General features: G+C 40.8%; 1 protein-coding gene across 1 annotated transcript in view; it reads right to left on the bottom strand.

Annotated features, from left to right (window-relative positions):
- Nucleotides 1–13,842, bottom strand: part of pkn1a (protein kinase N1a) — a 61,522-nt gene that overhangs the window by 46,073 nt on the left and 1,607 nt on the right. The gene's annotated exons all lie outside the window — the stretch shown is intronic.

The following is a 13,842-nucleotide window of genomic DNA, read 5'->3' as shown; positions in this document are numbered from 1 at the left end:
TGGGTTTATGTTTAAACAGCCTGCAGAGACAAGTTCAGCTCACCAACAGCGGTTGTGTGGTCACAGTTGGAGAGACATGAACTCATGAAGATATTTGCTTTGAGAAAATACATACACATTTGTGGTAAATCAAACTAATATCCCTAATTTTCAGCTACATATATCAAGAATAACTGAAAATGTGACAAATGTGAATCTAAAAACATCTCTACTCTCAGGTAACTGCGACTGAACAAATGAACTCTTCTATTTATTTAGTTTTTAAAAATCTGTCAACTTTAGCAGGCAATTTAATCAAACATCTGCCACGCAGGTTGCGGTTGTGCAAGAGCATTTTAGGGGTTCATATGAAGATTATCCCCTTACATCATTTCAGTTTAATCTGTAAAACAAATCTCATTTTTAATATTGTTGAAAGCAGCCAGCTTTGCTCAGCCTTACAGACTTTCAGACAACAACTTCTCCTGCATCTAAATAAAATAAAAAGAGCCAACTTTTGAAATATGTTGATATTATCGAGGCAGCAGATCAGTTCTGTGGAAGGTGGGTGAGTTACTATACCTCGTAAAAGTGGAAGACTTTGTGTAACTGAATCTAAAGCAGAGAAAGGTCAAGGTTCATGTTTTGGTGGGTTTGTATCAGGTTATATAAAGTATTTGGGGGGGATAATGATTGTGTAACCACTGTTTAATCAAGTGTGAAGGCTAAAAGCATCTCAGTCCCATCTCTAATTACATAGCCAAATATAATTCTAGAGACTACGCTTAGTTAATTGTCCTCTAAGAGGCCACTCTCATTAAAGCGTCCAGAAAAAGTGGTGACGTGTAAACAGACTTGGGAGGAGAGTGCTCGGTCCCTCATTAAGTGCAACACTGAGTAACGTATGCCTAATCCTAAAATTCTCTGCATCCAACATTTTTACATGGGTACAAAACAGTGTGCAGAGGTTAGAATGTACTTTTCTTCTTCCTACACACCTGTTGTTCATTCAGGTGTGCAGAGATCTTGAACCACTTACTTTGATGTAAGTTCATTTAAAAGGAAGCGTCAGTGCTGTATTATCCTTATTAACTGATGAAAGTTTTCCTGATCGATTCTTTATAAATAAAAGTTTAAATACTCACCAAAATACAGATTTTCTGACGCTATAATAAACAGAAAAGTAGGTAAAGCTTACAGCTTGCTTGAGAGGCTGAATTGAAGAGAAGTTTTTTGTTTTTCTGTTTTTTTTAAATAACATCACTGTTTGTTTCCAAAAGTTGATTCTGTTCATCTGGGCGTAGCGTTTTGTGGGAGAAACGTTTCGTCACTCATCCAAGTGACTTTTTCAGTCTCAGCTGACTGGAGGTTTATAATGACTGAAACCAGCCCACTGAAGGAGCAATGGGCTGGGAGGTCAGTTTCTACAACCACTGACCAAAACCCATTGATCAATGTCCATGAGTACCATTCACAGAGAGTTGGTGATTGGCTGCAATCACAGCATTGTAAGATGGCGAAAGATGTACCCTTAGGCCCCCTCCTCGATTCAGAGATGGTCTTTCCGTAAATGGCCTCCTTGACTCCGCGCTCAAACCAGCGTTCCTCCCTGTCCAGGATGTGTACATCCCCATCATTGAAAGAGTGTCCACTGGCCTGTAGGTGTCAATAGACTGCAGAGTCCTGGCCTGAGGAGGTAGCTCTTCTCGGTTGTGCCATCCGCTTCACCAGAGGTTGTTTGGTTTCCCCAATGTATAAATCCTGGCAAACCTCCCGACACATACAGGATCACTACAGGTTTTCGCTTAGGCAGCGTTCACTGTTTGTTGGATATCACGAAAAGTTTGCCATAATCCTGGATGATCCTGCTTTTTGGCATCTTAGAAACACAGCTGTGGCCAAGCAAGAGCTAGAGAAGCTTATTCATGCCTTTATTTCATGCATTGCTCTTTTTCTTTTAGACTGTTTAGTTTAGTTTAGAATGCTGCGACTCAAATTTTAACAAAAACAGGAAGACAGAGGATATCAGCTCCCTGTACTGGCCTCCAGTAAAATACGGAATTCAAAGTATTGCTCACTGTTTATATTAGTAATTAAATGGCTTGGGTCCTACGTAGAACTTGTTTAACGAAGCTAAACAGGGTCATTTATCTGCACATAACTGGAACCAAGTACCCACTGAGGTCAGATCATCTCCAACCTCAACCATTTTTAAAAAGAGGCTAAAATAAGGATTATTCACCGCTGCTTTGAATTAATCAGGTAGCTGTATCATGATTGTTAATATTATTTCTGTCTATTATTTTTTAGTTTGGAGTTGATCCTGTAAAGTACATTAAGGGATTGTAGTGTTTGAAAGGTAAACTTGCCTTGCCTAAACAAGTCGTTGAGTCTTTCAGCAGCGTATTTCACTTCATTGTCCTCAAAGTAATGATTATAAAAGGCTATCTGTGTATTGCTGTATTGAAGGACCTGTGACACAGTAGATATATACATGTTCAGACTGAAAGTCCTGCACACCAACCACCTCCTTTTTCCCCTTTTAATTTCTCTCTTTAGTAAGGCACACTCATCATATCCTCTCCCATAATAAGGGCACTGATGCAAATACCTTTTGCATCTTGATTTGATTTAATTCAAAGTGATTTAACTGCAGCTCCACCCAGTTATCCAACCATCCATTGAACTGAGGCCCCGAGCTGGTGAAACTCCCAGTAGGCCAAATGTTATCAGTGCAACTTGATCTCCAGCCCTTTGTAATGAGAGGGATTGTTTGTGGGGAGACTTTAATAACTCCCGCAGCCTATTTATATCTTGTAAGTCTCACACACTGCGTATGACGCACTATAAAAGCACACAGGCACACCCACGACATGTGCCACAAACTTTGATAAAGACTGTCTCGTAACTGTCTGCCAACAGTCCCATTAAGGCAAAGAAGAAAAAAAAACTTTAAGTACGTTTTCATACAGTGGGTTATCTATTAACTCTAGATGTGACAGCAAACAAGTTTGCACATTGAGATAATGCAGCGAACCAACAACAGTCTGGTGATATGTTCACAGACCGAGAGTGTGTATGACACCAACAGGATGGTGTTATAACGTAGCAAGAATTATTTTAGTAAATTACCCATGTCTACATATGTTTAGTCTACTTGGCTTTAAGCTGATTAAGAGCAACAAGATGTCTTGAAACTAAAAGCTTTCCTTCTAATTATCCCTAGCGGAGGACAGCTCTTTAGAGCCAACAAGCCACACGGGTAAACATGGGGGAAGAAAGCTGGAGGAGCAGCTGGTACACAGCAAGGAGAAGGAGGAGGGATGAGACAGCAGGAGGAGTAAATGATAACACAAGACGAACGTGGCGCTCGCTTTACTTTCGCAAATGTTGCTGATCCAGTACCATTTGTGATGAACGTTTGTTCATGCGGCGCTGCAGAGGTCGGAACATGTTTCCTTAGAAATGTGGAGACTGAGGGGACCTACGTAGCTCTTAAATAAATACGTTTTAAGGAAGTTTGACGAGCAAAATTGTCTAGTTGGTCCCGTTTAATCGAGTTAAACCATCATAACCAGCTCTCTCAGTAGCAACTGACTCCAAGATTAGCATCAGATTATTCAGCCAATGAAGGGAATTGTTTGACAGACATCTGTATACATTTTTTATACAGATATTTGGTGTAGTATAAACACAACTGTCAGAAAGATTACTTAAAAAAATCAGTTTTCCTTGTAATGTCATTAAGAGTCAAACACAAAGCAAAAACATAAAACGAGTCACTGGTAGTGATGAGCGTGCTTCACGGTGCATAACAGATTTGAGTTTAAGCTGACTGGGCCACAAATTTACTATCTTTGTTTGCTTTCAGGGCTCTCGTAGGGATGTTTTTGTGCTAAGGGGGCTTTTCAGTGAGAACACTCCAAAAGCTCTCTGTACACTAGCTTCTTAGCCTCAAAGATTACCTATCAGTTAACCACTGGCTGGTGAACACATACAGACAGATGCTGTATTCCTCAGGAGTCAGAGAAGAAAAGCAGAGCTAAAAGAGTGAATACTGGATTTACACTTGCCCCTAAATGGGTTTAGTTATGTTTCTAAAATTAATGTAGAGCTGAATACACAGTATTGTGCAAAAGTCTTGAGTCACCCTTTATTTCTTTATATTTTTCGTCCAAGGAGCCAGACATTCTTGGAATTTTTAACTGGTCTCGAGCAACAATTCTCCAGGTTTTCTGAAAATATTTTTTTGGACATCCGCTGCTTTTTCACAGATTTCCAGTCCAGCCCTTTTATTCCTCAGAGGAATGTGTTTTGGTTTCTTATTCCACCTAAGCTGACCTATCAATCATTCAAGAATAAAAAGGCACCCAATTCAAGGGATTAACCAGTGTTATGTGTACACATAACAGACAGCTTTGCAAAAACACATGTTTAATGGTAAATGGCCTGTATTTATACAGCGCTTTACTAGTCCCTAAGGACCCCAAAGCGCTTTACATATCCAGTCATCCACCCATTCACACACTGGTGATGGCAAGCTACATTGTAGCCACAGCCGCCCTGGGGCGCACTGACAGAGGCGATCAAAACACATGTTTAAGCAGTATTTTTAAGCACCTACTAGCATCCAGTCACAAAAACACATAGTTCCCCAAAATTAATAAAATGACAGGCATAAAACAGTATTTTTGTGTCAACAAGGTAATTTCCAAAGTGCCGTTAACTAAAACCACAGAAGCACAAAAAAATGTAAACTAGGTCCAAATAAATGTTTATAAATTAACAGTATCTGAAAGTCATGTCCTTGAGAAACAGCAACAGCAACGACCTGACACAGGACTAGAGATCTGATCCTTCAGCTGATCATCCTTCCACCTCAATAGTGAAAGGGTGGCTGTCAAAATTCCTTTCTTGAGGAAGAGAGAAAGAACTGAGGGATGCCAAATTACACAAGAACTTCAGTCTTAATGAGAGCCATCTGTAGAACACAGAGGAGGTTAAGGCTGCATTTCAGCCAGTGGTGATGGAGATCTTATCAAAGTTGATGGAATTATAAACACAGAAATCTACCATCAGATTTTGCAATACCATCTGTAAAGCATCTGATTGGTAACAGCTTCATTTTTCAGCATGACAATGATCCCAAACACACTGCCAATCCAGTAAATACTATCAGTAGGGATGGGAATTGATACGATTTTCACGATCCCATTTTCGATTCTGTTTAACAATTCGATTCTTTTTCGATTCTTGTTTTTTTAAAAAGGAGCACACAGGTCGATTAGCTTAGAACTTTGTTTTATATCTTCTCTTTGAATAAGACAGAAATTTAGGAGTAACATGGCCTTACAAACCCAACAGTGAGATCTTAAGAGATCCACAGCCTACGGCTCTTCGATGGGGTGTCACGGGGTCCCCAGAAAAAAAAACATTGTAAATGTAAAATATTAACAAAATAAATATTCTTCTGTAGCAATAACAAAGTATAACATAAATTATTCTGTAGCAATTACACAAGAATATCCAGTAATGTCCCTGCCTACAGTTAAACACATTCACTTACGGAAAATCGGGGGCCTCTACTGTGGCAAGCCGTTTACCACAAACTTAGTAACTTTGCAAAAAAGGCAAACAATTCCAATTAATTGAAACAGTGGGAACCGATTCTCAACAAGAACCAGTTTTCGATTCCCATCCTTAACTATCAGTCATGGATTGGCCTCCCCAGAGCCCGAACTTCAATATTATTGAAGTAATGTGGGGTCATCTTGACAGATAACAGAATAAAAGAAGAGCTTTGGATGTCCTTCAAGAAACCTGGAGAACTATTCCTAAAGTCTACTAAGAGAAATTACAAGGAAGCTTGCCCAAGAGAGTTCAGGCTGTGCTTAAGAATAAAGGTGGCAACACCAAATATTGACTTTCAAGCTCATTAGTATTGTATAAACTCAGTTTTTTTTGCCTTACATACTGTAATTTCATCACGATCATTAGTACTGTACAGTAAGGGGGGGAAAAAAACATTCTGCCAATGCTGGCCGCTAAATTAGATGTCTGGCTGTCAATTCAGTCCGGCGCTACAGATTGTGACACCGATCATACGTTGCATTATGCTGAAACAAGTAAATCTTATCTGCCATATGAAGGTTTCAGGCTCTCCTGCAGGCACAATAGATGACACAGCAATCTGCCACCATCAGTCTCACATTCTGACATTTCTGCTGCTCATTTCCTCACAACACGTTCACCATCTTGCCGTCACTTTTTGTCATTTTGATGACCAATCATTACACACTCACACACACCAAAAAAGTAGCGACCATAACACCCACAAAATTAAAAGAAAATTCTTGAACCCACAGTCTGACTTCTGGAAATTCCAGCATCAGCCTGTCATCTATTTCTACAGCGCCACCACATCCCCACAGACCGTCCCCCCACACCCTTTCTTTTGTCCTAAACCACACGTTTATGTCAAATCACGGCAGATCTGCAGTGTTGGAGACACAAAGCAATCAAGTACACACAGAAAATTGTTTCTGGTAACAGTATTTCCACTTTAGTGCTATATAGCATTTCTGTATTTGCTGGTGTTTTCTTCTCTTTTTGGCAACGTCTCTAAAAGCTGTACATCCTTCTATGCAAAATCTGTGATGGTATTTTCTTACTTTGCTTGCTTTTTTGTCCATTTTATAGTATTTTCTTGACCCGCGGTGTACTGGACTCTCAGCACCACTTTCCAATTGTGTCCAGTCGACCAGATTTCAACCTGGCAGTGAGGCTGGCTTAAACAGGAAAAAATGATCAGCATATAAGAGCAATTTTGTGACTACTCGCTCAATAAACCCACATTTGTGCCAGAAACTCTGTTTAAAAAGGTCAGATAAAATAATAACTCAAGAAGCCATCTTTTTGTATAATAGGAAGCAAATCCCCTGGCCGCCCCATGAGGCTCACTCATACGGCACACAGCGAAGCATGCCCAGCTTATTCCATTAACTGATGGTGTATTGCTTTGTTCATGGACTGTTTAGCAGCTGCCTCTCCCCGCTGTGAGGAAAATCACCAGGATTAAATTTCATATTGTGTACAGGAGGATGAGAGCATCGCTCACTTAAGGATGGCAGCGTGAGAGACAATCAGGGTTTGTGCAGGCCTGCACTTTGTTCATCAACATTTGTGCCTAATGCTTACTATACAACACATAAAACACTCCATTTCCTGATTATTTCTCCTCAGAACCAATCAAAACTCTAAAACTGCATCAGCTTAAATCTCCAAATATCTTGTCCTATTAGGGGAAGAGCGCATTTCCCTGAAACACTCTCCCTCCGGCAACACCAGAGATTACAGCATAATGCTCTCTGTTGATTTATTTTTACTAAAAACAAAGGTCTCTGACCTTTAGACGCAAGCTCAGCATTGGGTTTTAAATGCACCACAGTTTAAGGCAGACTAAATTATTTGGTTTATTTGCTATTGGAGTTCTTTCAGAAGGATTGTAACCTACACTTTAAAGCACAACCCTTAGGCTAACATCACAGCAGCCATGCATTCAGTTGTCCATCCCAATTCCCTGATTGTTTCAGCAAAGACTGAGTTTGTTCTAAATATATAAAGTGTCCAGTGGTAGGTTCAGAGACAGTTAACGTAACTGAGTGGCTGTTTAAACTGCACGGCAGGACTGACCGATGAGGCTGGGATCGATGTATGTGTCCCGAGGGGCCGTGGGCACTGCCATAATGAGGAAGGGGTCAGGGGTCGAGGTATGTCGAGTGCAAGGTTGCTGGTGTTGACAAGCCAGGCCGGGACCCAAATGAGCACGAAAGTGAGGAACTACTGCCATCGTATAATGAAACTTCAAAGACTCGACATTAAAAAAAAGAGGATGCAGATGCAGATGTGAGGGCAGAACTTCGGCATCTGTGGCCTGGCCTCATGCGATGAAAAACAGCCACAGGCAGTGAAATGTCTGTTTCATTTATGTTTTAACTGAGTGACCCGCCCTGAGCCACTCACTCCTGATCACTCCGGCCCTCCCAGTTCTCACCCAGAAAGCTGGCGGAGGTTAACTGGCCAGGGGTGATAGGTGATGTCACAACAGTGTGTGAGCTCAGCCTCGCTGGCCTGTGTGCGAGCGTCTGGGGAGAAGGAGGGGTCCATGCGAAGCTGGAATGCAGGGGTACATCGCTATGAGGTCATGGGAATTATGGGATGTTTGCACAGAGGGAAGGCAAGATGTGAAACGAAGATAAAGAAACAGGGAGGGAAAAAAAATCCACGGACAGGAACGCCAGTTTACAACAGCTGCTGCGGCTCATCACATCTACCAAGCACACAGGCAGGCTCTCAGTTTAAGAAAAACAAACACCTCCACCCCTCCACCCAAAAAACTATTAACCACACTTCATATGTATCGGACTTTAATACCTTGCCTGAGGGTGGGCTGGTTGGTTAGTGAGGGTGTGGTCACTAACACGCTCCAACAAGGATGCGGAAAATGAACTCATAGTGAACTGAATGTGATCTGGGCTGCTACTGTCAGACAATACAACCTATTGTACCGCTGCGGCCGTAGAGCCTCATCATCAGCACATCGCCCCGTGGCCCCTCCTCTTCCCTCCACTGTTGTGCCCTTGCAAAACTTTGCCCCCATCTAAAATGCTCCTATCAGAGCACCAACGATCCAAGCAATGAGCCAGTGCTATTAAAGCTCTCATTTTGTTCTCCCATCAGTACCAAACATGTAATTTACTGTAAGAAAACGCCCCATTTTTAGACGCTGTTAAAAGACTGATTTGCCTGCTAATGAGATGTTTATTGTCTCTTATGTGGTTCCTTTACACTCATGTCAACAGATCAACAAATTTGAGAAGTGAGAGGGACAAAATTATTTAATGCATGACAAAACTGAGAAGATCCTTGGCAGGCTGCTATAATAGGGAGAGCAGTAACAGAGCAACTGTAATAGTTGACAACAATCACACCCCATCTTAACTTAGAGACCCAATAACACAATGTCACACCAATAGAGCATTTTCCTCTCTATTGGTGTGACATTGTGAGCTTACCTGTGGTTCCTAGAATATTTAAAAGCAGAATGGGAGACAGAGCCTTCAGATCTCAGGCCCCTCTTCTGTGGAACCAGCTCCCAGCTTGGAATTGGGAGACGGACATTATCTCTACTTTTCAGATTAACCTTAAAACTTTCCTTTCTGGTAAAGCACATGGTTAGTGCTGAATCAGGTGATCCTAAATCTTCCCTTAGTTTTGCTGCATTGACAGGTATGAACAGTTTAATGTTAAAATGCCCAACTCTACAGGATCAAAAAGCAGGTTTAGAACCTGGTACAAAACAGCTGTTTTTTAACTCTATGTGTAGCTTCTACCCTTAATAACATCTCTGCTGTTCCTGAAATTATCCACCTGGATACTGGAGTTAGGGGCGTCACCACATTTTTGACAGATGTTCCAACTCAAACCACCACATGACACTAAGAAGTCAGTGCCTCAGTTCTGATGACAGTTTTTATTAGTCTGGCTCTCCAAAACCAATGTCTCACACCATGGTAGCTACATCCATGTTTTATGCTGCCTATGATTGAAACATGGATTATGTGTGGTAGAGGAATAGCGTTGGTGGGCTTTTAAAACCTCATTTTAATCATCGTCAAACTGGTTTGAATTGCTAACGCTTCTGATAACACTCATTTGACCTTTGACTTCTCAGTAGAAACAACTAGTGTTAATGGTTTTATAGATGCTATAAAATTCCAAGAAGGTCAGATGAGATTAGGCAGACATGCAGTAAAGCTGGTAGGAGGTTCTGATCATGTGTTACAAGCCTAAAAACAGAAACATTCATGCGAGTGAATACATCACATGATAGGGAGTACATGACCCCATTAGTCCACATTGTTTTATTAAACTGAGAGGCCTGCTATGAACATGAATGTGGATATTAGCTTCCTCTCAGAGTCTCCGGTTTCTCAACAGTTCCTTGATGCGTTACTGTGGATTCTGTCTGCCTACATGGCCACGGGGCTGTGCTGAGAAAAGTCTATTTTGTGTGCATAACTGTCTCCTTACGTCATCGTGAGGCTTATGGGAAGCTCTCCTATGCATTCCCTGGAGTGTCTGACTCTGTGTGTGTCTTTAAATATTAGGCCTGAATGTGTGCTCATGTAAATTGTGTTAAAAAAAGAAGAAAAAAAAAAAAAGAAGTTTGTCATTAGTGAACAAATACAGGATTTTCAAAATTTTCCACGCAACAGATCCATCCACATACAAGAAGTGACACATCTCCCCTGGACTCCACTATTGTCCGCCTTCTAACCTTCACAGGGAAGTGTGACGCAGTTGGATTCAGGCTTCTATTGGGGCTGTTTCACATGGTTTTCCTGTGGGGGCAAACAAGCGGCACACCAGGGGAAGGTTGTAGAGCTTCACTGCCTGCCTCTGATGTACAAAAATGGGAACTTAAGAGGGGAACTCCAGGAACTTTACACATCAAGACGTGTTTGCAGGTCTTGTGGAGGAGTTCTGCGTATCTGAACAAATAAATCCTTAGAGAGGTGATAAGATAGACTGAAGTAACTTAACTTGAGTTGTGTTGGTTAAAGATGAAGATTGAAAATGGAAACCCCATAAAATAAAAAAGAAACAGACTGATTTATGCATCAACTAGGAATCCTGGAGACCTCTCATGTCCTGACTACACAAAGGTGTTTTACTAGGACAAAAGCTACAAACTTTAAGGTAATGTACCTCAGTAGCCATTAGAAATAAGGCTTAAATATTAAATGTGTCTGTTTGAAAAAACAAGTGAAGAAGTCAAAAAATAATAAAGAAGAGAGTTAAAGGCAAAAATAAACATCAATGAAATCAAAAGAAGAAAATAAGACCTTTGCCATGACTTGATACAGTTCTTATGTCTACTGACTACTACATAGATTTAGTCATACGAACAGCTTCCCTTAATACACTGGAAGCAGGAAAAAAACTGAAGTATTTCTTTGTGTCATACAATTAGTGCTGAAGAAGTTGGACAAGTGCTGAAACCCTGCATCAGCACATATAAGGTAAATTTAGAGATGAATGCCCCGCAGACCACTTCCAGCTGATGCACCCGCTCCATGAAAACATGAGGAAGTTCCACCAGTACATCATCATCAGGTCCTGTGGACAAAAGGGGGTTTCCAATTCTGCGGAAGCAGTTGCCACTTAAAGTAGCCTCTCCCTTTTCAACTTTACTGAAAAAGATCAAAGACCCAAGTCCATGTCTAGATCTCCTTCTGTTTTCCTTCTTTTACTGATCATCCTTCTCCATAGACTCCAAATCTCCTGAGACCATGATAAAAACAAAACATGTACACAGCAGACCAGAGAAATATCAAACTGCTCTTAGTGCTGCTGTTTGCCTCCTGATTATTGGAGTCTTGGGATATTCTTAGAAAGAAAAACATAACCACATCTTTTGTGGGAGGCAGAAAATACATCTGGCTTTAAGTTGTAAGCGCTCTCATTAGGTGGTTGATTCAAATTTACAAATTCCAATCAATGGGACATCTCGCACATTGGTCAGCAGAGCAGGGGAACCAAAATTAGACCTATCTGTTTGGCATAGATTTTTTCTGTACTATGCCAAACAGACTGGGCAGATAGTTGTTTACCCGGTGAGGACGTCTGACACAGAGTGCGTGTATTGGCACTTTAACGTCAAGGACAACGAGGCTAGAATTGGTTAAAGAGGCAGAAAGCTTTTAAAAGCAGTCACATAATACGGTGTAGTCAAGCAGCATAATTAACTGGGGCTCATTTTCCTAAAGACACATGCTGGTGCTCATAGCTTCCTGACACAAATTAAAGGGGGAAATCTAATAAAGTCGCTGTCTTTGTAGCTAACAGTCATTCCTAGACTAGTCTCTCAATGAATTCGACTTGATATACCAACACAAACATTTGAAAGTTCTTTTCCTAAATGTTTTGTATCCAAATCATTTTTTTCCTTGGAAAATGCTTTATCCTTCAAACCAACTTTTACTCTGTTTTTTGTTTGTTTCCCTTCTGGCTTTGAGTAGTTTTAAAGCAGTACTATTGTTAGAAGCCTTAAAAGTGACATGATCGTAATACAAAGAAGCAATTCTCTTGTACTTACTAAACTTATAGTAAGGAAGTTGCAGAAACAGTTTTACATGCTGTAATAAAACACTGAAGCAACACATTAATTAATTCATTTAATGGGATATGACATTACAATCACAAGACAAATCTCTTGACCATAGATCTGTGACAAAGATACGTGTAGCAACTTACACACTTTAGCAACTTTACTTGCTGTTTAATTAAATCAATTTAGTATCCATACCCCTTTCCATCAATTTATCATGCTGCTTTTTTAAATTTCCCATCTCACAAACACAAGCTGCTCAGACTGAATGGTATCTTTACCCGACCAGACTTCTCGGGCTGCAGCACCCAGCTGCTATCCAAGCCACATAGCATCAAATCCCTACGTCCATATAGTGAACCCTTCCTCTGGCCTGGCTGTATGATGGGACCACAGGAACTCTGTATTTGGAAGACTAACAGTCTCTTGTTTTATTCCTCTTTATAGGGGTTTCTGAATCGGAAAGTAGCCTTTGGGGATTTAATCAGAATAGCTACATGAATGTTTCTTAGATGATGTGTCTCAGGCTTCTCCTACTGTGGGCAGACTCAGTAAGGACACAATGGAGAGAGTATGTCTCTCAGCTCACTTGGAAATACTTTAGTATGTCAACAGGAAGGAGGCGAGGAGGTGGCTCTTGGCATCTATTAATTGGATGGTTGGTGGTTCCATCTCTGGCAAGATGCTAAGCTCAAGTTCCTCTTCCATTCATCCTTTAGAGCATGAATGTTACACAGAAAGCACTTAAGAATATAAAAAGTGCTTGTAAGAATGGGTGAATGACATTTGTTGTGTGAAGTGCTTTGAGTAATAAAGCAGAAAAGAGCTATAGGAGAACCAGTCCATTTCCCATTTACCTCCTGTAAATGTAAATGTGGATAATCACCTTTGTGTGATTGCTTAGCCTGATGATCCATGTTAGTGTAAGTGAAGCTAGTTGAGTTGAAGCTGTCTTGGGTTTATTGAACTTGCCTCATAGTACAGGCCCCATGAGCAACAACCTAGCTACCGGAGGAGAACTACAAGCTTTGTCACCAGGTAACCCTCAAAATCCAGTGAGAGCACGAGTTCTCATGTGTGCCTGCATCCATGAATGCGTTTGCAGATCAACACACCTTATTTGGTTATAATGTACTGGAGGGAAGTGGCAGCATGGGTGAAATGACAGAATGTGGGCAAACAACATTTGAATTTAGTCATCAATTTATGGCAACAGGAACTCATAGACTTGCACACTGGTTATAAATTTCATATTTCATTATTATTGCAAGCAGCCCGCTTAAAACCTATCGACTCTGTTCTGTAGCTATCACCTCTATTATCTTCTTCATCTTCTGTATTTTCACTTGCATATGTTCCAAACCTCTAATTACCGAGTAAACCAATGCCAATTTTTCAGCCGAATAATGGTATTAACGTTCCTAAATTACAAAAAGGAATTCAAAGTAGTAGACAACCTGTACACCGACGTCACCTGCATGACGACACGGACACACCCATTTCTCAGCTGCATGCAGCTCCAGGCTTGTACATCAGCTGACACACAGATCTAAATGTCAACAGCTTCTCAAATCCAGTGTGTATGAATCTCATAAAGCTTAACTGCCCCCTTCATCTTCTTCAGTTTCAGCCTAGATGACTCAAAGCAACGATCAATTAACTCATTACCTAAACGCCACTTCAGGAAATCA

This window comes from Neolamprologus brichardi, chromosome 6, assembly GCF_056152115.1.
Source record: "Neolamprologus brichardi isolate AB-2024 chromosome 6, ASM5615211v1, whole genome shotgun sequence".
NCBI lineage: Eukaryota > Metazoa > Chordata > Actinopteri > Cichliformes > Cichlidae > Neolamprologus > Neolamprologus brichardi.
Note: the sequence above shows the minus strand (reverse complement) of the source record. Positions and strands in the feature narration are given on the sequence as shown.